The sequence below is a fragment of the Ailuropoda melanoleuca genome, chromosome 16, assembly GCF_002007445.2.
Source record: "Ailuropoda melanoleuca isolate Jingjing chromosome 16, ASM200744v2, whole genome shotgun sequence".
Taxonomy (NCBI): domain Eukaryota; kingdom Metazoa; phylum Chordata; class Mammalia; order Carnivora; family Ursidae; genus Ailuropoda; species Ailuropoda melanoleuca.
Genome location: NC_048233.1, coordinates 16059823 through 16080925, shown reverse-complemented (window position 1 = coordinate 16080925; position 21103 = coordinate 16059823). Strand labels below are relative to the sequence as shown.

General features: G+C 35.6%; 1 long non-coding RNA gene across 2 annotated transcripts in view; it reads left to right on the top strand.

Moving 5' to 3' along the window:
* Positions 1-21103, top strand: part of LOC117796689 — a 463405-nt gene that overhangs the window by 17407 nt on the left and 424895 nt on the right. The gene's annotated exons all lie outside the window — the stretch shown is intronic.

Genomic DNA, 21103 nt, shown 5'->3' with positions numbered 1-21103 from the left:
AAAATGAGCCAAGGAACAAGAAAAAAAAAGGATATAAAATAAAATAACATATATCTAAAATGTAGGAAGGAGAGGAGAAAAGAATGGTTCAAACTTAATGACCATTAATGTCATTGTTGAATCACTATACTGTGCATCTAAACTAATATTACACTGTATGTAAACTAACTGGAATTTAAATAAAAACTTTTAAAAATTATATATTGGCATAAATATTATAAACATCCTCTCCAAACTTAGATTCTCTGATCAAATGCAAAAAATAACAATTGAAAAAAAATAGAAGCTTAAAAATGAGCAAATAGGAAAAACTGATTTGACAGAAGTAGAGAAAACAACATTGAAAGAAAAACACTTCTTAGGAAGTGAGGGTGGAAAAATACTATGTCAAATAATAAAAAACAAAATAATTCAGGGAAGCAGATAATTCTGGAACCAAAATTAATGAGAAAAATCTGTTACTATTATTTAATATTATTTAATATGGTTTAGTAATACAGTTTTATTGTTATTGTTTTTATGCTTGTGTCTTTGGCGATTTGTCAAATTAATCTTCTTATATATAATGTCCAGGAGATAGTATTCTAGAGTTACCTATGCTGAAAAGAACCCACTGTGAACAATTAAAGACATTTATAATTTGTTTTTTCCTAATTAAATCCAAATTTACCCCCTTATATCACTCCACCATTAAAGTCCAAGATTCAGCAAGTGAAAACAGAGGCTGAACTAAAAATTCAGATAATATAAAAATAATTTCAGTTAAAGTGGAAAGTTGGATGGATGTGTAGCCTCAGCCTGAACTTAAGCATGGTGTTGAAATTACCAAATGCATCATTGTGAGGACTGCCAAGTGAGTAAGATGCTGAGGATAATGTTGATAAATCCAGTCTGTCTATAATTTATATTTCACAATCTTAATATAAGTATTAAAAATTCCTTTATTTCAATTTTAGTATATCTCATGACCAAACTAATTGTACACAGTTTAACAAATTTATGACAGACTTAGATTTTAGAAGATAAAATGTTGGCATTTTACTTTAGAATTTATGGTAAAATTTAAAGTAGACATTCTTTTACTTTGGTAGCACTTTTTCCTTAATATATATAAATCTGAACTCTCCAAGTATAAGTCCTAAGTCTTCAGCTTTATAAGACACCTCGTATTTTAAAATATTTTTAAATGCTTCAATGCCCTCTTCCTACACTGTGGAAATTCTAGAAGCCTTTTAATATGTTTAAGGAATTTCAGTTGTATGAGGGAAAAAAAAAAAAGAGGTAATGTTTCTGTCGTTAGTCTACTCTGTAGCCTGCTTTTCTTAACCTGCAGACAGATGTGCTTAACCATCCAGTCTTAACCTTCTTGGTCTTCTAATTGATATTTGCTGCCCCATTCTGACTGCAACTTCATTTTATTTTTAATATTCCAAGCACCTTTTACATAGTTTACCTTGTGTGGTCATCTTTTCCGAAAGATTTGGAGAAAAGGAAACACTAAAAATTAAATGCTGACTATCATTGTACCTCATAATAATCATTATCATTGCACAATCTGATTTGTTACTCTGGGTCCTCTTTTGGCCTAGACACTCTTCATTTATTTATAGTCCCCTCACTACAAAGCTATGCAAGAAAACCCAAGATTTCCTTATTTATTTCACATAAAATTCAACTCTAACTTCATTTTTTGTGACTTTGCCTGAGGCTAACTGTCTACCTGAAGATGAGTCATTACGCACTTATTATGTGAAAGTGGCTACCCCCATATTTTTTTAAAAAAATATTTTATTTATTTGATAAAAAGCTTCTGCACAGCCAAGGAAACAGTCAAAAAAACTAAGAGGGAGCCCACGGAATGGGAGAATATATTTGAATGAAGCTACAGATAAAGGACTGGTATCCAAGATCTACAAAGAACTTCTCAAACTCAATACGCGAGAAACGAACAAATCATAAAATGGGCAGAAGATATGAACAGACACTTTTCCAATGATGACATACAAATGGCTAACAGACACATGAAAAAATGTACAAAATCATTAGCCCTCAGGAAAATTCAAATCAAAACCACAATAAGATACCACCTTACGCCAGTTAGAATGGCAAAAATTGACAAGGCAAGAAACAACAATTGCTGGAGAGGATGTGGAGAAAAGGCATCCCTCCTACATTGTTGGTGGGAATGCAAGTTGGTACAGCCACTCTGGAAAACAGTGTGGAGGTCCCTTAAAAAGTTAAAAATTGAGCTACCCTATGACCCGGCCATTGCGCTACTGGGTATTTACCCCAAAGATACAGACGTAGTAAAGAGAAGGGCCATATGCACCCCAATGTTCATAGCAGCATTGTCCACAATAGCTAAATCGTGGAAGGAACTGAGATGCCCTTCAACAGATGACTGGATTAAGAAGATGTCCATATATACAATGGAATATTACTCAGCTATCAGAAAGAACGAATTCTCAACATTTGCTGCAACAGGGATGGCACTGAAGGAGATAATGCTAAGCGAAATAAGTCAAGCAGAGAAAGACAATTATCATATGGTTTCTTTCATCTATGGAACATAAGAACTAGGAAGATCAGTAGGGGAAGAAAGGGGTAAAGAAAGGGGGGGTAATCAGAAGGGGGAATGAAGCATGAGAGACTATGGACTCTGAGAAACAAACGGAGGGCTTCGGGGGGGTGGGGGAATGGGATAGACTGGTGATGGGTAGTAAGGAGGGCACTTATTGGATGGTGCACTGGGTGTTTTACGCAACTAATGAATCATCGAACTTTACATAAGGAAACAGGGATGTACTGCATGGTGACTAACATTATATAATAAAGAAACATTAAAATTAAAAAAAAAAAAGAGAGAGAATGTACTCTGAATGTAATGCCTGGATTTGAATCCTGTCTTACTAGTTTGTGACCTTGGAAAATGTACTTGATATTTTCTCCAGTGAGGTATTAACAATACAACTCTCTCTTTAGGTTGCTACAGGAAGCTTAATTAGTTAATGTATATAAAGTACATTAAACAATGTATACTTCCTAGAGAATACTTTATACAAATTAGCTATTATTAATTCAATCAAGAGGAGAGACAGACAGTAATCAAAAAGCACAAGTAAATACAAAGTTGCAACTATTATGACCCTTTTGAAGGAGAGGCACTTGATTTCAGAGCCTATAGTACAGATCTTGCTTTGTTAGAGAAGGCTTTTCTAAAAACAAGTGATTGATGATTCAGTTGCGATCTAAAGGATGAGTCAGTGTTAACCAAGTGAAGAAGTTCAAGAGCAACATTTGAGAAAGAGAAAATTATGTGCAAAGCCTGTGCCAAGGGAGCAATAGATAGTATGGGAAACAGTGAAGAGAAAGAACACAGGTGAGAGTTACCTTAGATAAGCCTGGAGAGGTAAGCAGAGTATGAACAACATAGAACCTGACACATCTAAGCATTCAACAGCTTTGCTTTTTTCTTTCCTCTTTTCTTCTTGACACCCTCTTTTATATAGTATATGTAGAATCAACCCAAATTTGGGGTACATGTACTTGCCTTATTTTTACATACTAATTTTGAGTATCTTATATTATTATTATTATTTAGACTAAGCATGTAGTAATATAGTTAGGAATATATTTCTAATTATTTCCTAATTACACATCATGGAGGCAGGACTTTCCTAATTTCTGGCATACCAGAATTTTGCCTTCTGAAATTATACTAACCTATGATAAATTCCATGTTATTTATTATATCCCTATAATTTATAAAATGTAACAACTGTAATTGAAAATAGTTGCTAGGAATCCTCATGAGCTATTGGTGGAAATGCAAACTGGTGTTGCTGCTGTGAAAAATAGTATGGAATTTCCTCAAAAAGTTAAAATCAGAAATACCATATAATCCAGTAATTCTACTACTGTGTATTTACCCAAAGAATACTAAAACGTTAATTTGAAAAGATATATGCACCCTGTTTATTGTGGCATTATTTACAATTGTCAAATTATGGAAGCAACCCAAGTGTCCCTCAATAGATAAATGAATAAAGAAAGTGTGGTATATAGATGTATGTATATATGTATAGCTGAATATTACTCAGCCATAAAAAAAGATTGAAATCTTGCCATTTGCAAGATCTAAAGGGTTTAATGCTAAGTGAAATAAGTCAGTCAAAGAGAAAATACCATATGATTTCACTCATATGTGGCATTTAAGAAACAAAACAAATGAACAAAGGGGAAAAAAAAAGAGACAAACCAAAAAACAGACTCTTAGAGAACAAACTGATAGTTACCAGAAGGGAGGTGGGGGGAAATGGGTGAAACAGGTGAAGGGGTTTAAGAGTACACTTATCATGATGAGCACTGCCTAATGTATACAATTGTTGAATCACTATATTGTACACCTGAAACTAATGTAATACTGCATGTCAACCATACCGAAATTAAATTTTTGAAAAGAGGAAAATAAAGAAACAGAAAAAAGAAAATAAAAGTGACCAAAAAATAAAAAAAACAAATAAACAAAAAATAGTTGCTAAAAGGAAATAAAGCAATAAATAATGATAAAATTAAAACAATAACAATAAAGCATTGGGTTATATGTGCCTCAGTCTTCTAAGAGCATCATATGTATCCTCTCATCTAATTCTTATAGGAAGGAGGTTGGGAAGATGGCAGAATTGTAGGAGGACCCTAGGCTTGCCTCATTTCTCGAGCACAGCTGAAGAAATGGAAATCATTCTGAACATCCAAGAAATCAATTTGAGAACTGAGAACTGCATAACTAGAGGGAGAGAAGAGGCCTCCTTGTGGAAGGCAGGATATGCAGAGACATGATTTAGGGGGGAAAAGGACAGTGGGTGCTGCAGAGGGGAGGGAGTCATGATCACAGAGAGGAGAGAGAGAGAGAGAGAGGGAGAGAGAGAGAAAAAAAAGTGCACAGGGGATCGTACAAGAAAAACACATCCCCAAAGCCATTGACTGGGGAAACAAGAGGCTAATTATCTTGAATTTTTACAAATAGAGCTCAAAGACCAGCATTTTAGAAGTCTGTGCTGTGGCTGGTATTGAGCCCAGCAGGCACTGCAGTGATCCTGTGGAAAAGGAGGGCAGAAGCCCAGCAGCAGATGATATGATCTGAGGATCCCCTCGCACACACTGGAAGAGATGATTCCCCCTTCCTGAAGTGCATCTGGGAAAGGTGGTGTAGCATCTCTGGAGACAAAAGTGTTGATGGGTGCCATTATGCTCCCCCATGCATTAGTGTAGGTGCAGAAACACCTGCTGAGAGCAGCTAACCTGGACAATGGCTCTTTGCCGAGCTTTACTGCAAACTAAAGCTCCTGTGTGTTGGTGTGACAGCCCTTATGGGACAAACCTGAACCAGCCCCAGCTGGTTGAGACCCTCCCCCAGAAGGCCAGTGTGAGTTTGTGCATTGCTGGGTCCCTGACATGCCAGGTCCCTAAGTTTGGAGTTTTAAAACTCTGTCAGCATGCCTGGAATAAAACAAAGGTGCACTGTGATGCCAGGCAGACAGATGGCCTAGACACAGACAGGGTGAAGGCAGGGACCTGAGGGATGTCTGGGACGCAAGAGGAGACATTGTTCCTTCCTCTGGGAGGGCTTCCAGGACAGTGGCAGTCACGAACTCCCCTCTCTGGGGATGAGGGAGAGGGCTGGCACCATTTTCCTCCCTTGCCCCTCAGCATAAACTTACTTTGGTAAGCAGCACAGCAGCGGAGTCCTAACCTGCTTACAACAAGACACTTCCCCCCCCCCCACACACACACTATGTAGGTGCCTCTTTACTAGGACAAGTGTGCCTGGGAACTAGAGCAGCAGGCCCCTGCCCCAGAAAACCAGCACAGACTGCCCACTCACACAACATCTACTGACCAGAGAGTGCTGCAAAGCTTCAGGTCTAGTGGAAATAGCATGAGGTCTCTTAACAAGTAGACCAAAGTATACCTAGTTAAAATCACCACACTCTAGAAAAGGTCCTAACACTCCCCACACTGCAGGCAAGGAGAAACTCTGAAAAGGACTGACTTGAGGGAAAGAACAGCCAAAACACAGCAGCAGAGTGCACCTAGAATACCAGAAATATTTGCTGAAGTGTGAGGCCCTGGACACTATATGACCTTTTCTTAAGAAGGCCATTACACTCAGGAGCAGGAAACAACAGGCTTTCCTAACACACAAAAGAAGACAGAGACCTAGACAAAAATGCAAGACAGAGGAATTCATCCCAAAAGAAAGAACAAGAAAAGGTCATGGCCAGGGATCTAATCAAAAGATACAAGTCATATGCCTGATCCAGAATTTAAAACAACGGTCATAAGGATACTAGAAAGGCTTGAGAAGAGCGTAGAACACAACAGTGAGTCCCTTACCACAGAGATAAAAGACCTAAAAACTAGTCAGGCTGAAATAAAAGATGCTCTAACCAAGATGTGAAACCACCTTGATGTAATGACCACAGGATGGAAGAAATAGAGGAACGGATATTGATACAGATGATAGAATTATGGAAAATAATGAAGCTGAAAAGAAGAGGGGAAGAAAAATACTGGATCACAAGTGTAGACTTAGGGAATTATTTGTCTTACTTGTTAAGTTGTTGTTTCTGGAGATTTTCTCTGTTCCTTTATAGTCTTTGTCATTTTGGTCTTTCCCAGAATCCCCTTTGATAGTTATTGCAGGGCTTGTTTAGTGATCACAAACTCCTTCAGTTTTTGTTTGTCTGGGAAATTCTTCATCTCCTCTTATTTTTAAAAAAAATTAAAAAAAAGATTTTATTTATTTATTTGAGAGAGACAGAGACAGAGAGAGACAGAGAATGAGTGGGGGGGGCAGAGGGAGAGAGAGAGAGGCAGACCCCCTACTGAGCAGGGAGCTGGATGTGGGGTTCAGTCCCAGGATCCAGAGATCATGACCTGAGCCGAATGGCAGACACTTAACTGACTGAGCCACTCAGGCACCCCTTTATCTCTTCTTCTATTCTGAATGACAGCCTTGCTGCATAGTATTCTTGCCTGCATAGTTTTCCCCTATCATGCCACTCTTCTGACCTGCCAAGTTTCTGTGGAGAAATCTGCTGCTAATTTATTTGTCTTCCTTTGTAAGTTAGGGACTTCTCCCTTGCTGCTTTCAGTATTTTTTCTTTTATCTCTATATTTTGCAAATTTTACTGCGATATATATTAGTGTTGGGCTGCTTTTGTTAATTTTGATGGGAATTCTCTGTGCCTCCCGGATTTGGATGTCTGTTTCCTTCCCCAGATTAGGGAAGTTTTCAGCTATAATTTCCTCAAATAAAACTTCTGGGGGCGCCTGGGTGGCTCAGTCATTAAGCATCTGCCTTCGGCTCAGGGTGTGATCCCAGAGTCTTGGGATCGAGCCCCACATCAGGCTACTCCACTGGGAGCCTGCTTCATCCTTTCCCACTCCCCCTGCCTGTGTTCCCTTTCTCGCTGGCTGTCTCTCTGTCAAATAAATAAATAAAATCTTAAAAACAAAAACAAAACAAAACAAAAAAAACTTCTGTCCCCTTTTCCCTCTTTTTCTCTTCTGGGACTCCAATGATATGAATGTATTATGCTTTATGGAGTTGCTGAATTCTCATCATAAATGAGAGAAGAGAGATCACAACCAACACCACAGAAATTCAATTATAAGAGACTATTATGAAAAATTATATGCCAACAAAATGAGAAATCTGGAAGAAATGGATAAGTTCTTAGAAACATATAAAGTACCAAAACTGAAACAGGAAGAAATAGAAAACTTGAACACACTGATAACCAGCAAAAAGTGGAATCAGTAATCAAAAATATCCCAAAAAACCAAAGTTCAGGGCCAGATGGCTTCCCAGAGAAATTCTACCAAACATTTAAAGAAGAGTTAATACCTATTCTTCTCAAAACTGTTCCAAAAAATAGAAATGGAAGGAAAACTTCCAAACTCATTCTACGAGGCTAGTATTCCTTGATTCCAAAACCAGACAAAGACCCCATTAAAAGAGATAATTACAGGCCAATATCCCTGATGAACATGGATGCACAATTTCTCAACAAACTACTAGCAAATGAAATCCAACAGCACGTTAAAAGATTCAGTCACCATGATCAACTGGGATTTATTCCTGGGCTACAAGTGTGGTTCAATATTGGCAAATCAATTAACATGATATACCACATTAATAAAGGAAAGGATAAGAACCATATGATCCTCTCAATAGATGCACAAGAAACATTTGGCAAATGTTTCTTCATAAAAACCCTCAACAAAATAGGTTTAGAGGGAACATAACTCAACATCATAAAGGCTATATACAAAAAGCCACAGCTAACATCATCCTCAGTGGGGAAACACCTAAGAGCTTTTCCTCTACGGTCAGGAACAAGACATGGATGTCCACTCTTACCATTGTTATTTAATATAGTACTGGAAGTCATAGCCACAGTTATCAGACAACACAAAGAAATTAAAGACATCCAAAACATCAAGGAAGAAGTTAAGCTTTAACTCTTCGCAGATGACATGATACCCTCTGTAGAAAACCAGAAAGACTCAACCAAAAATTTGCTAGAAGTGATACATGAATTCAGTAGAGCCATTAGATACAGAAAATAAGGTACAGAAATTTGTGACATCTCTATACACCAATAATGAAACATCAGAAAGAAATCAAGGGTGGTGCAGTAAGTTGGGCATCGACTCTTGGTTTCAGCTCAGGTCGTGATCTCGAGGTCGTGGGATGGAGCCCTGTGTCAGGCTCTATGCTCGGTGTGGAGTCTGCTTGAGATTCTCTCTCCCTCTCCCTCTGCCCCTCCTGCTTGTACTCTCTCTCTCTCAAAATAAATAATAAATCTAAAAAAAAAAAAAGAAAAGAAAAGAAAGAAATCAAGGCATCAATCACATTTACAATTACACCAAAGGCTAATGAAATTCCTGGGAATAAACCTAACCAAGGAGGTGGAAGATCTGTGTTCTGAGAACTATAGAAGAACACTTATGAAAGAGACTGAAGAGGACACAGGGAAATCAAAGCACATTCCATGCTCAGGGATTGAAAGAACAAATATTGTTAAAATGTCTATGCTACCCAAAGCAATTCATACATTTAATGCAATCCCTATCAAAATGCCACCAGCATGCTTCACAGAGTTAGAACAAACAATCCTAAAATCTGTATTGAACCAAAAAGGACCCTGAATAGTCAATGCAATCTTGAAAAGGAAAAGCAAAGCTGGAGGCATCACAGTTCCAGAATTCAAGCTATATTATAAAGCTGCAGTCATCAAGATAGTGTGGTATTGGCATAAAAACAGACACATAGATCATTGGAACAGAACAGAAAACTAGAAATGGACCCACAATTATATGGTCAATTAATGTCTGGCAAAGCAGGAAAGAATATCCTTGGGAAAAGAATGTCTCTTCAACAAACTGTTGGAAAAAACTGGGCAGCAACATACAGAAGAATGAAATGAAACTGGACCACTTTCTTACACCAGACACAAAAATAAATTCAAAATGGATGAAAGACCTAAATGTGAAACAGGAAGCCATCAAAATTCTAGGGGAGAACACAGGCAGCAATCTCCTTGACGTCAGTTGTAGCAACTTCTTACTAGTTATGTCTCCTGAAGCAAGGGAAACAAAAGCAAAAATTAACTATTGGGACTGCATCAAGATGAAAACCTTCTACATAGTGAAGGAAATAATCAACAGAATTAAAAGAAACTTATCAGAATGAGAGAAGATATTTGTAAATGACATATATGACAAAATATATAAAGAACTTATCAAACTCAACACCCAAAAAACAAATAATCCAGTTATGAAATGGATAGAAGATATGAACAGACATTTTTCCAAAGAAGACATACAGATGGCTAAGAGACACATGAAAAGATGCATAACATCATTTATCATCAGGGAAATACAAATCAAAACTACAGTGACATATCACCTCACACCTGTCAAAATGGCTAAAATTAACAACACAAGACACAATAGATGTTGATAGGAAGCGGAGAAAGGGGGGACCCTCTTTCACTTTTGGTGGGAATGCAAACTTGCAGCCACTCTGGAAAAACAGTACAGAGGTTCCCCAAAAAATTACAATTAGAACTACCCTACAATCGAGCAATTGCACTACTAGGTATTTACCCAAAGGATACAAAAATACTGATTTCAAGGGATACATGCACCCTGATGTTTATAGCAGCATTATCAACAATAGCTAAATTACGGAAAGAGCCCAAATGTCCTATGACTGACAAATAAAGAATAGGTGGTGTGTGTGTGTGTGTGTGTGTGTGTATTGAATATATATATATATCTATATCTATATCTATCTATCTATATATATATACACACACACACACACATAGAGGAATATTACTCAGCCATTAAAAAGATGAAATCTTTCCATTTGGAACAATGTGGATGGAGCTAGAATGTAGTATGCTAGGCAAAATAACTCAGTCAGAGAAAGACAAATACCATATGATTTGCACTCAGATGTGGAATTGAAGAAAAAAAAAACAATGTACATAGGGGGAAAAAAAAGAGAGGGAGGCAAACCCTAAACATACTCTTAACTCTAGAGAACAAACGGAGGGTTGCTGGATGGGAGGTGGGTGGGGGGATGGTATAAATGGGTGATGAGTATTCAAGGAGGGCACTTGTGATGAACATTGAGTGTTTTCTGTAAGTGATTAATCACTGAATTCTACTCCTGAAAATAATATTACACTGTATTTTAACTAACTAGAAAATTAAATAAAAACTTGAAAGAAGGTTGTACTTAAACAATAAAAATAGTTTATAATCACACACAAAAAGATCTTATAGGACTCTATGGGACAGATATTATTATTATCCATATTTTATAGATAAGAAAACTATGGCACAATGGAGTCAAGATGCAGGGAGTTTTACTTCTAATAAGTAGTAGCAGTGGGATTTGAATTCTGTTTTCTCACATTCCAGAACTTAGACTCCTATGATGAACTTGTAAACTTCATTTCAAAAATCACTCTACTCAATTCTGGTTCTGTCGTTTACCAGCTCCAGGATCTTGTGCCTTTGTCTTACATAGTTTCACACAGAAACTGTAGATGAGAAAATTCAGGAAAGACACTAAGGAAATACTGTCATATGACATATGTTCACTTTAAGTAAAATAAAAAATATTTTAAACATGCTATTATTATTGTTGTTGTCATTGTTCAAGTTTGTATAAGACCAACAAGATTCAGTTTCCTCACTCCCAACATTTTATGTTAATTTTTATTTCCCTGGTATTAGGACAATGAGTACTTCCTAAAAACTACATAGTCTGTGAAACCAGTTTTACAAATCTTAAGTCCACAAAATTCAGCACTGTAATATGAAACTGAATGGCAACTCCCAGTTTCCTGAAGAAATGAATGTTTACAGACTTCTTTAATTTTTGGTGCATGTTTTCTTCATATTCAACAAAAGAATTTGGATGCTTGACAGAAAGGTGATTTAGACTACATTTGCATGCAGAACTAGTTCAATTATTATGAGGGTCAAGTCATTCAAAATCCAGTTTTGACAGAACCTAGATTGCTAAAGCAGTCTTCTTTAAGATGAGTATGGTTGGAGACCTTAAATACTCATCATTAATAAAAATTCTATGACATTTTTCAAAAGAACATTTGCCCAGGTCATTTGACCAGATGCCAAGTTAAATCATTAAGGCATGGCCAACTGCCATTTCATTTTTCTTTTTTCCCTTAATATCATAGATTTTTTTAACTTAAAGGAACCGGAGATACCATTTTTCTTGAGTTTAGAATTTACAACTGAATATCAGAATCTCAGAAAGTGCCTTTCCCAAACCTAGAACTTTTGAGGTCTTTGAAAAATCCCCCCTTGGGATCAGGGTACTGTTGGTAGGGAAGAGTGTTTCTGAGTTCTTAAAAATTAAATTCTGGATAAATTTTTCCTTTAAAATATTTTCCAATGGATATGCCAGAAGCTGTTTTACTTGCTGTTTGTTTGCTGTGTTATTGGTCATTACTGTTGTTTTTTAATGACTGAGGATTAAACCACAGTCCATTTGATGATTTTCTCTTGTATCACAATTTGACCCAAAGAAGTGCAACATTTTGGGTTTTTTTTTCCACTTATCCACACATTTTAATAACCTTTACCATTTTCCATTTATCAGTAGTAGGATAAATTCTTTCCAATCTGTTTTAGGATATAATAAGGACAGCTTTCTTTCACATCCCACAGAGTACACATCCATGCTTTGCTACCATAAAATTTTCTTATGTTATCTCATCAGTTTTGAAAGTTTGTTTGCATGTTGAAGAAAATTAGTGATAACGTATTTGAATGGTGACTTGATAATGATTTTTGAAAGGCTACCAGAATTAAGGAATGACTTGTGTAAGAGAATGAAAATCAAAATTAACCTTGAAAGTATACTATTTTAGATTCTCTATCTCATAGTTTAAGTATGTTGAATTAATATGTTATTCTAAGTTAGGAAGCATGTTTACCACGCAGTGGCAAAATGTCTCCCAGCTATCCTATCTATATTTTATTTCTTTCAATGTGATAACTATTGGTTGCACAGATAGATGCCTACTATGTGCCACCTGCAATTACACCTGCTTAAAAAATATGATGTTTATATCCAGGTACACGCAATAGGACCTAGTAAATCTTTACTTATCCTCAATGATTCAGATTATATTTTAACCATTTTATAATTTCTTATTCAATCCACAAATATAATCTTCTCTGAGGTTCTCTTAGAACTTTACCAGAGATCATTTTATAATAACAATATCGCTAAGACTTTTTTGAGTACTTTTATACAAAGCATATTTCTAGTGTACTATTTAATTTAATGTTTAATTGTTCTACGAGAAGCTTTAATTTCTGTGGTTGCCAATCAATTGCTATCATTTATCCATTCAACAATAACAACACATGTTCGTGTGTGTGTGTGTGTGTGTGTGTGTGTAGAGAAAGAGAGGGAGAGAGAGAAAAGACATATATAGAGAGATACTAGCTATTTATGCTATTCCTAAACATTGAGGATTCAGAGATTTTAAGAGAACCTGTTTGATTACAAAATAACATTATAACAAAAATAGTTACATAACTACATAATAATACAGTACGGTATATATCACAAAGGAAGTGAGTACGAAATGTAGTATGATGGAAAGGTCCGCAACATTTATTCAGTGTCTATTATATGCCATGTACTTTATAGAGTTAAAGATTCATAACAAAACTAGGAGGTAAACATCAGTCTTTATTCATGAAGAAATTAAGATTAGTTAAATTTAGTAACTGTACAAAGTCACATGGCAAGTGACTAGAGAATAAGAAATAGATTCTAATTCTTTCTGATTCTGTTATGTTAATTGGATTCTTGCTTTGAAGGATTGAGGAAGACCAAAACAGATCAGTGGATATGGGGTTTAGGAATAAGAAAGGAAGGGAAGGGAATTCTCAGAATATTGGATACTCTCAGTCAGGTTCAGGCTCTGACTCTACTGTGAGCCTGCATTCGAGCCTACAGAATCTATATAAGTAACTATTCAAGGATTTCTGTGGACTCAATGCAGCTGAAGTTGCACCTTTCAAGAACAGCATTACAGTTAAAATAATGAAGACGTAAGTGATGTGAATCTGTTTCTCACAAGATATATATATATATATATATATATATATATATATATGGTGATATATATATATATATATATATGGTGTGCTCTTTATATAATCAAAACCCTTCTCAACTTACAGTAATTTCTTTAGTGAACTAAAAGTTACTTAATTGGTCAAATGGTTAATGAATCTTTCAAAAGCTTCTCATTTGCACTCTACCCGCAGCTAAGTCATTAAAAGAGTATAATTCCTTGTATATTAAATGACCAGTATTTATTACAGTAAAATGGCTACACTAATATGCACACATTTGCTCAATCTGTTAGTTGACTACTTCACATAGCATTCTGTTTATTGATTTATCTTTTAGATTTATATGACTGTCTTTCAGGGCACAAGGATATGAAATAGCATTGAATGCACTAGGAATACACACACACACACACACGCACACAAACACATCCAATTTACATCTATAAGATGGATCCTAAACACAATATTACATATTGTTTAATTCTCTGCCCGAATAATCGCATTTTAGTAGAAGAACCAAAAGACTCTTGATGTTAAAGAGAATATCAATGATTGTAATCTACATGAAGGTGAGAGCGTTTCAAAATCTGTATGAGGAACTATTCAAGGATGTGTCTTCTTAAAGTAAAAATAGCAACACTTACAATCATAAACATTTTGGAAAGTAAATCCTTAAAACTAGAAATGTAAGAACCAGAGAATATCAAATCTGGGTCACTCAGAGGTTTTTATTTTAGTAAGTATAAAACAAAATTGAACCTAAACTTATAAATAATATAAAATCTTAGTTTTCTTTTCTTTTTTTAAGATCTTATTTATTTCAGAGAGAGAGAAGAGCACAAGCAGGGGGATTGGGAGAGGGAGAAGTTGCTGAGCAGGGAGCCCAACACAGGACTTCAACCCAAGACGATCCCAAGACGTTGGGATCATGACCTGAGCCGAATGCAGCTGCTTAACAGACTGATCTACCCAGGCGCCCCAAAATCCTAGTTTTCATTTACTGAGTCTCTCAACAAATATTTATTGAGCCCTGGATATAACAACAATATTGTTATAACAACGTTCATAACTAGCATTAAATAAATAGGTACCATGTGGTAGAAAATTTTGTGGAAATTGGGGATAGTGTGAGAAAAAGAGAGACAAAATATTTATATTGAAAGCCAGAACTACTCCCTCCAATGTACTACTTTTTCATGTTATTAGAGTTTTTTAGGAATTTGAGTGTTATGATTAAATGGATTTTCTGATTAAATTAAGATTAGTTAAATTTAGTAACTGTACAATTTTAGTAACTGACAATTTAGAAACTGACAATTTTCATTGTCAAAAAATTTCAATGAAATATATTTGTCTTCCCCCTCTCTCTTTATATGTTTAGGATGATAAATACAATGAAATTTCCTGAACAGTAGACTCTATAGTGTCTCATGAAAAATTTCTAAATATTAATTAAACAAATAGCTGCTACTATTGATGGTTAAAAGTAACAGATTTTTCTAGCTTCCAATCAATTTGTAATTAAAATTTTGCTATAGTCTCCATACTGTGTTACAAAATGTACTTCCCTATTAATCAAGTGAGTTTGAAGGGTCTTTTGAAATCAAAAACTAACTTTCTTCCTGGTTTGGGGTGAAATATTCAATTTATTTTGGGATTTTTATGTTCCCATATGCGTTTGTGTCCTAGTTTGTTATATGTTTCTGAAATTCCTTAAACCAATAGAATATTTATACCTGATCAGTCACTATCTTTGGGAAGCTCAAAAATGCAAGAAGAAAAGGATATCACCGGATAGGAAAAAAAAAAATACAGTACTTCTATGAGAAGTGCTGTGTTTTAATCATTGAATAGAGGCAATTCTCTTCGCTCTAATATTTTTACTTTAATTTATTGCATTAAGGAATCAGAAGATGTTCTGAAGGTAGGCAGCACATCTTACAGATGAGAAAACTGATCTTGTGTTTGATAAACTCAATGAAGGTCACATGGCTACGGGATGGCAAAGCAGAGGGGATAACTCAATTCCCTGTCTCTGACCATTCAAGTGCTTTTTGCACTGGACTATATTCTTTCCTACAGTACAAACTACAGCCTCAACAACACAAATTCCAGCAGTCTTTCTATTGAGTCTCGACCTTTCTTTTCCTTCAAGCTTGCTAGGAGTAAAGGAAAGACCCCCCTGGTTTTTTTCACATACATTTCAAAACACCTTTTCAGCTTTACAGACAATAGCTCCTAGAAGCTACACTTGGTCATTAATATAAATTTCAGGTAGGAGTTTGGTGGAAATAAAAATAAAAACAAAAGAAAATAAATATTGCTCTTTCTGAATAGCACAATCATTCTGATTTCCAGTGATGGGTGTGATATAACAAATGAATTTATTATTTATTTAGAAGGACTGCCTTCTTTAAATGAAGTATAATTCTTCCTCAATGAACACTTGAGGAAATTTAGTGGAGCTCAAAGAAATAATTCTCTTCTATCAGAGGGAATTTTGTAATCTCAGCAACTCTCTGTATTTGTAACTAAGCAAAGTCCATAGTCCAATTAAAAAAAAATTCAGAATCTATTCATAGCTTTCCTTATTGCACCATAATCAGCACAAATTAAACATTTCTGTCAGTTATAAACATCTGAACATCCTTTAGTATCAAAAGAATGACAAAATGCTATACTAAATGAGCAATGACTGAGGCCAATTGCTGCTTAATTTACAGATGACATAATATCCTTTTATTGATGCAGTCTGCATGTTTCAGCCTGGAAGTTATCACATGTAGATTTATATGTCCCTTATAGAGTGTAAAAGTACAAGCAGACCTGGTGATTTAACTGAACAACAACAAACAAAAATGACTGGGAAAAAAACATTTTGCTAAGTATTAAACATGTAGCCTTAACCTTAGCAAGATTCTTACAATTAGAAATGAAACTCATATGACACCATGAAGATAGGAATGAAAAGGAATAAAAATTCTGCTAGCCTACAACTGTTACATATCTTTTTGTTCATGTCTTCTAGGAACATGCTAATAGAAATTCACACTTCCAAAGATGTAATCCAAGTTACACTGTTGAATTGCTAAAGAACATCACTATTATATATTGTGTAAGAAAAAATAAAAAGTACAAGGAATGTTTACATTTAGAAATTTATCAGTTCCTTAAGTATTGTTCTAACAGAGAAGTCAAAGTTTACATATTACAATTAAGGGGAGTAAAACTTTAGAGTTACTACTATCTGTTATTACAATTCTTTTTAAACACCTGCCCTATAGATTAGATGGAAGGAACTTACATTTGTTAATTAAAGGCAAATTATTCATGTTCAATTTAAAAATATTTTTTTTTCTAATTATTTCAGAACGCTTTGGGCAGTCAGTTCAAAGCTCAATTCCCTATAATGGTTATTTGTCTCTCTGCCGCTCTCCATCTACTGCCTAAAATGGCAACTGGGTTCAAGGGAAATATTACTTAACCTCCGGACACTGAGGGAGAGACACAGCTCTGAGTCTTCACCTATCTCAAATGTGTTCTAGGCACTTTTACCTAAACTAACCAATATTTTAAACTTTACATACATTAACATATTTAATTTAAAACTCACAGCAAAGTAGGTATTAGTATTTTCATTTTGTTGATAAGAAAATGGAGTCTCAGAAAATTAACTATTTACCCATATAATAACAGATAAACTCTAGTGAGCATGTGCTATCTGGTAGACACTTCAAAACTGTGCATATATATATATATATATATATATATGCTAATATCTAGTAATTAATTGAATCCATAATAACCTATGATGCAGATACTCATATTCATTTTACAGATGAAGAAACAAAGACATAGGTTAAGTAACTTGCCTAATGATACAGTGGAACGTATTAAAAGCCAGGATGTCTGGCCTCAAAACCTACACTATTAACAACCACTGCCTCTACAAAATGCACTAGAACATCACAAATTCAGATGATCTAATAGTGGAATTGAATCTGAATACTGGGTTTGCACTTTGAAGTACTAAAGAAACAATGCATTATCTTGTGCACTGTTTCCCCAAGTATGTTACGGTATATATCACTATAGCTAGAAAGGTGGGTCATCATTAGCTCTGTCATCCTTACTTGCCAGGACTGACTAGCACTGCCAATCTCAATCTGATTATAAGAAGAGATCCTGTGTAGCCTGAATTTGTGGGACTGTTTTCCATGCACTCACAAGCTATACACGGGTTCCTATAACCCTGGTGTGCCAGTATGAGTTTGTTGGAGAAGTTGAGGAGGAAAACAAAACGTAGGGATATAACTGGAGCTGCAGCCTGCCCCAAGTTCAGCCCCCACTTAGAGTGTCTTGCAGAGGTTTTAAGTACCATGGCAGTGAGGGGATTTGCAGTCTATCAGTTTCAGACCCAATGAATAGCGGATATATGAAAGGCTCATGGTTGAGGGGAGAGAAGCAGTCACAAAGAGCATATGCAAATATATTAGAAAAAGATAGTCATTAAAAGGGAGGAAAAGGGGCACCTGCATTATATGTAACTAGTTCTCAAATTTATTCTTCAGCTTCCAGATCCTATGACTTCTGGAAAGTGTCCTCTGACCATCCCCAAGTCTGGTGTTGGTATCTCTCTTAACAATGAGAGAAGATAAAAAGTTTAACAATAAACTCTACAATCACTTAAATTCATTTCAAAAAATGTTAAAAATTGTACTAAATATTATAGAATTTAATTGATTTCTACAGTTACCTATATTCTCTGCATGTTATATTCTATAAAAAGTTAATAAAAATGTTATTATAAAGATTATAGGAACTGTTGATGAATGTTTTCAGAAGAAATTTATCTTGAAAAATAAAATTTAAAATTATGCATGTTTATTTTACTTGATATTTCACTTGATATTTACTTGATATTTAACTGATAAGATTAACTTATAATTATATTCCTTTTCTTAAGATGAACAAAGAATGAAATAAATGACAATAAAGAAATCAGCTTTGACTTCATATTTAACTTTTCTAATAAAGGAAATCTAACTTTGAAACATAGTTATAATGATCACCTATCAGAATTATTAAGATAACCTAACTTATACAACATGATCATAAAAATAAATTAAATGCACATATGAAATTTAAGAAACAAAACAAATGAGCAAAGGGGGAGGAAAAAGAGAGAGGCAAACCAAGAAACATACTCTTAACTATAGAGAACAAACTGATGGTTACCAGAGGGGAAGGAGGTAGGGGGATGGGATAAAAGGGTGATAGGGAAAGGGGCACCTGGGTGGCTCAGTCGGTTAAGCCTCCGACTCTTGATTTTGGCTCAGGTCATGATGTCGAGGTTGTGAGATCAAGCCCCATGTTGGGCTCCACACTCGGCACAGAGTCTGCTTGAGATTCTCCCTCTCTCTCTGCCCCTCCGCCTGTTTGCACTCAATCAAAAAAGTGATAGGGATTAAGGAATGTGCTTGTGATGAGCACAGGGTGTTGTATGGAAGTGCTGAGTCATGATATTGTACCTTTCAAATTACTGTTACACTGTGTGATAATTAACTGGAATTTAAGTAAAAATTTAAAAAAACCATAAATCAAGTGCTAGTCAATTTTCCCTAAAGTGTGCTTACCTTAGATTGCCAAATCAAGTTATCTGAAAAGCCCATCTTTAAACCTGGTTGATTTTCTTTTTAGAAATTTTTTCCACCACCAGAAAGTATAGTATTTTTAACCACATTAATATGCATGATCTATATTAACTATATTTAACTGCATTAATTAGTAGTAACCAGTGATTCATGAGTTAATCATTACCAGTAATTAATGTCGTTCTCCCTCATCATTTTCAGGAATTTCATGAAATCTTACATTTTTTTTTTACAAGATTTGTAGTTTCACTTTGCAATCACATGCCATTGTAGTTGAATTGTTTTTAGATGTTTGCAATAGCCAACAACCAGTGAAAGACTGACCAACAAGGAATAAACTCTGATGCAATGGGGGAGATGTTTAGCATTAGAAGCAGGGCTGATACTTAGCCAGTAAACACGGTTGTGGCCATGTAAGCTGGTAAATTATTGAGATACATCCATACCTCAAAATAAAACCACTATCTTGAAGCCCAAAGTATGTCGGGTGCTGCAGCCCTCATGAGCCTAAGCCTACTCTAGTACCCCAAACTTGCTCACATGAAATAGCTAGATTAGAAATCCCTGGCCCAGCACAGGGTCCCCATGACTCTGTCCCGGTGCTTCAGCAGGCATCCTTTCTGATTGGCTAGTGACTGTGCCTGGATAGAAAATAGGTGGAACAGAATATTTGAATTGAGTTTTTTTTTAAATTAGTAACTTTCTTAATGAATATTCCCAGTGTGAGAGGACTTCTGTTTCCCTAGGCAACACTGTAACTTCAAGAAGCCAGAAAATGAACACTTGGATAGGGAGGACTCCCACTCATCCCTCCTATAATGTCTCACAGCACATATTATTGCAAATGCTTCTTCAACTCCTTTTTTTTTCTTTACTAATATGGACTTTACAAGATAGCAAGGTGCAGATCTGTCTTCTTCATATTCTGTGCAGTGATACAAGTTTTTACTCATATTCTCTGAATGCTTTGATGATTTCACACCAATGGAGTAAAAGCTAAAGTCCTTACAATGATTTTTGAAGGTCTGCAATGTCTTCCACCAACTTTGACTTTACTGCTTGTCACCCTCATCCTTCCTCACCCTGGTCCAGACATACTGGCTTTCTTGCTGTTCATCAAATTTGCCAATATGCTGTCTCTAGAACCTTAGTATTCTCTGTTCCCTATGCTTGAAATAGTGGTTCCTTAGATATTTTCATGGCTTATTTCAACTGCTTTCAGATGTAATTCTTTGAGTATTTCCGTAGAACTTTTCTTCTCAGGAAGTCTTTTCTGATCCACTTTATTTAAATGTTCACCCATCTCCCTGTCAGACCATCTGCCTCTTAACAGGTTTTATTTTTCTCTATAGATGTATGATTATTTAGGGAAAACAAATATTTATCTGTCTCTTCTAAAATATAAGCCCCACAGGGGTAAGGATTTATGCAGTCATTCACTGAGGTAACTGTGGTCCTAGGACAATGCCTGAAACATAGTAGGTGCCCAATTAATATTTTTGAATTAACAGAAGCAGTGGGTGAAGGAAAATTTTCCTTAAGATGTCCTTTTGAGTCTCTCCTATGGGAGATATGAATTAACACTGATGGAAAATCTTCAATGTGGGTGATGCTCTCCTATTTAACAATAAAAACTATCTTAAGGTTAAAAATAAGTATTTTCTTCTCATAAAAGAGGAAATACAGGGGCGCCTGGGTGGCACAGCGGTTAAGCGTCTGCCTTCGGCTCAGGGCGATCC